Below are 3,987 nucleotides of genomic sequence, written 5' to 3'. Positions count from 1 at the left end.
GTGGCGGCCAGGAGCCTGGACAAAGGCGTGGAGGAACGTCAAGTCCCCATAGCTGCTGTCAGTCTCTAGTGGCGTGGCTTCTCTTTCTGTCCTCTCACATCCCCTAGATTTTTGTAAGATCAGATTTTTGGAAAAAGGTGACATGCATGGTAAGCTCCTGGCTTATGTTGCCCCGTGCCTGAAAATGCTTCGGCAATGGCGAGTGACGGCAAAGGAAATTCTCTTCTTAGGAAGGTCCAGGAGAGGAGGGTTGTTGAATCTGCCTTTAGCGAGCAATTGACCTTGAGGGATTGCCCAGGCCCGGTTATGAGGGAGGGTCTGCGTTTGATGAATCTGGAGAGAATCCCTTTAAAGTTTCGGGATTTGGCCTGGCTCTCGTTCCATGGCAGACTCTATGTGAAGGGAAACCTGAAGCATCGCTCTGCGGAGAACCGTGGTTGTCCAAGAGTGGAGTGCGGTGGGTTGGAGGGGACGATGGACCATTTCTTGCTTCAGTGCCCCTTCAATATAGAAGTCTACAAATGGGTGGGTGGGGCTCTGGGGATCCCTTTCCTTTCCCGCTTGAGCTATGTGGAGTGGTCTTACAGAACTTTCAAACTCACCAGGACTTTGATTTTGAGACACTTTTTCTAGTTAGCTTAGTAGTCCGTTACTGCATGTGGAATGCACAGTGTCAGGTTTTCATTCTTGAAAAAGTCCTTCCTGTGGAGGTGGTGGCGCACAACATTCTGGGTGAGGTTGGGAAGATAGGGGGTCTTGAGAAGGACGGGTGGTGGCCGGGAGCCTGCACAAAGGCATGGAGGAATGTCAGGTCCCCGTAACTGCTGTCTGTCAGTCTCAGGGGGCATGGCTTCTCTTTCTGTCCTCTCACGTCCTATAGATGTTTGTAAGATCAGATTTTTGGAAAAAAGGCGACATGCATGGTAAGCTCCCAGCTTATGTTGCCCCATGTCTGAAAATGCTTCGGCAATGGCGAGTGACGGCGGAGAAAGTTAAGTCTCTTCCTAGGAAGACCATGGAGAGGAGGGTTGTGGAATCTGCCTTTAGCGAGCCATTGGCCTTGAGGGATTGCCCAGCCCCGGTTATGAGGGAGGGTCTGCGTTTGATGAATCTGGAGAGAATCCCTTTAGCGTTTCGGGATTTGGCCTGGCTCTCGTTCCATAGCAGACTCTATGTGAAGGGCAACCTGAAGCATCGCTCTGGTTGTCCAAGAGTGGAGTGCGGTGGGGTGGAGGAGAAGATGGACCATTTCTTGCTTCAGTGCCCCTTTAATATAGAAGTCTACAAGCGGGTGGGTGGGGCTCCTTTCCCGCTTGAGTTACGCGGAGTGGTCTTACGGAGCCTTTCAAACTCACTGGGACTTTGGTTTTGAGACATTTTTTCTAGTTAGCTTAGTAGTCAGTTACTACACATGGAATGCACGGTGTCAGGTTTCCATTCTCGAAAAAGTCCTTCCTGTGGAGGTGGTGGTGCACAACCAGGTTCTTGGAGAAGCAGTTGAATGAACTGCAATGTGATGGCTAACTTCAGTTATTAAAGGTGCAAGCTTTCAGGATGCCGTAGGTTCCCAACATCAGGCTGTTCTCCACTAGGGTTCCTCCAGAAGTTGGCAGGGGTTCTTGGAGAAGCAGCTGAATAAACTGTGATGTGATGGTGCCTGCATACCTCTGGGGTTAAGGATACTTGGCAGAGTCAGCTGCATGACAACAGGGATCTTTTTAGCTGTCTGTATGGGTGACATTATTCCCAATGGTTTCCAACAAAATGGTACTTTCTTTCAACCTACCTCCAATATAAGGGGCATTCTTTCTCACACTGAACATAGATTTATTGGGGGACCTCTCTCACTGACCAACACAGACCTCTCCCACTGACCACCAATGTAGTGATTCTGTCCACTGGGATGATATTAAATATCTGGTTTGTGAAGTATTGTAGCAAAGATAGAAGATTTTGAACCAATGTTTTCATGTCTGCTGGAAATCAGGGTCTGCTTGAGTTATCTACAACCGCCATCATTACAGCAATGCAGCTTGGACATCAACTTTGTGCACACTAAGGAAGGGGGCAGCAATGACATTGAGTGCCAAATTGCTATCCTATGGAACTCCCTACCCCAATCTGTCCAACTATCTCCTACTCTGTCCACTTTTAGGCAATCCCTGAAAAGTCTTCTCTTCAGAGAAGCCGATCATGCCTCCAACTAACAACTGTACATGTTTTTTTCTCCATTGGCTCATCCCCCACAGTTATTACCTTTTGTATCACTTGACCAGGGGCAGACTGACAACTCATGGGGCTCCCGGGCAATAGGGGATCATGGGGCCCCTGTGTCCTTGCCCAAACTAAAAAAATCCTATGAAAAAAAAGGTACCAGGGGCATCTCATGGGGCCCCCTACTGACCCCAAACCCTCGGGCAGTGCCCGAGTTTCCAAATAGTCCGCCCCTGTACACAACATTCTGGGCAAGGTTGGGAAGATTCGGGGTCTTGAGAAGGACGGGTGTTGGCCGGGAGCCTGGACAAAGGAATGGAGGAATGTCAGGTCCCTGTAGCTGCTGTCTGTCAGTCTCTAGGGGACGTGAGAGGACAGAAAGAGAAGCCACGCACCCAGAGTTTTGTAAGATCAGACTTTTGGAAAAAGGCGACATGCATGGGTATGTGAGTATGTACGTGATTTGCGCAGCCGTGCCGCCCTGTAGCAGTACTCCTGCCATAGGGCGGCTGGCAAGCAGTTACCATATTCCTCAATAGCCACAAAGGATATAATCCACTTAGTGTTCAAGAAGTCTGCATTTTGGGCATTCATCCCTAGGCATACACTGTCCTCAACGTTACTACTCAGTGTCCCGTCCAGCCACAGCAGCACTTAGCCCGGGTTCACACTTCTGCAGCGATGAACATAGCATGTGATTCGCACAGGAACTGCACCGCATTCCTGTGCAAATCATTCGCAAATTCTGTGTGGTGCGATGTGCAGAATTGTATCGCATAGGTGTGAATGCCCATGCGATCCGGTTCTAGTGTGGACCAAAAAAAGGGTCCTGCACCTTTTTGGTGTGGATGCGGTCCAATTTGAGCCATGCAATGTGCGCATCCGCACCAGAAAAGGTGCAGGACCCTTTTTTCGGTCCACACTAGAATTGGATCGCATGGGCATTCACACCTATGCGATCCAATGCTGCACATCGCACCACGTTTTGCAGACCGATTTCAGGAGGGTTGTTAACTTACACACCCGCAGCGGTGCGCATGAACAGGGTGTGATTGTGATGCGGTGCGGAAATCACTGCAAATTCCGCACCGCATCAGTGTGAACCTGGGCTTAGGGTCTCAGAGTTTTACAGGCTGCCAGCAATGGGGCTGGATGATGAACCTGTCACTGGGATCGTATGCACAGGAGCTAAATGCCCCGAGCCAGCTAAGCTGTATACTGTTGCCAGCTAGGTATCCCTAACCAATTCAGCACACCGGGCGTGCTACACATGTCCAAAAAAAGTCATTAAAGTGCCAGGATGTGTGTAGTACATCCAGTCCTTCTGGCCCTCTAACTCATCAGCCTGACTGCAATTCTCAGCTCTGAAAATTACACTGGGAGTTGTGGCGTACATACAAGTGCAGCTCTCAAAAAAAGTCTGACTCGATGGGAGATAGATAAAAAATGAACATTGTTTTTATAAAATATTGTTCAGATGGAAGATAGTTTATAAACATTGATCAGAAGGAGATGAAGATATACAAAGTAATACTTTTTTTTTTTTTTATAAATAGGCATTGTTCAGACAGCAGATAGATACAAAGTAACATTGTGTGTACACACACACACGGTACAAAGTAACATTGTTAATAAACATTGTTCAGACAGGAGATAGAGAGATATAAAGTAACATTGTTTATAAAAGGTTGTTCAGACAAGAGAGAGATACAAAGTAACATTGTTTATGAACATCGATCCGACGGGAGATAGAGATACAAAGTAACATTGTTT

This window comes from Staurois parvus, unplaced genomic scaffold (assembly GCF_062004578.1).
Source record: "Staurois parvus isolate SC_StPar_1 unplaced genomic scaffold, SC_StPar_1.0 ptg002004l, whole genome shotgun sequence".
In the NCBI taxonomy this organism is placed as follows: domain Eukaryota; kingdom Metazoa; phylum Chordata; class Amphibia; order Anura; family Ranidae; genus Staurois; species Staurois parvus.
This window is presented reverse-complemented; position numbering follows the sequence as displayed.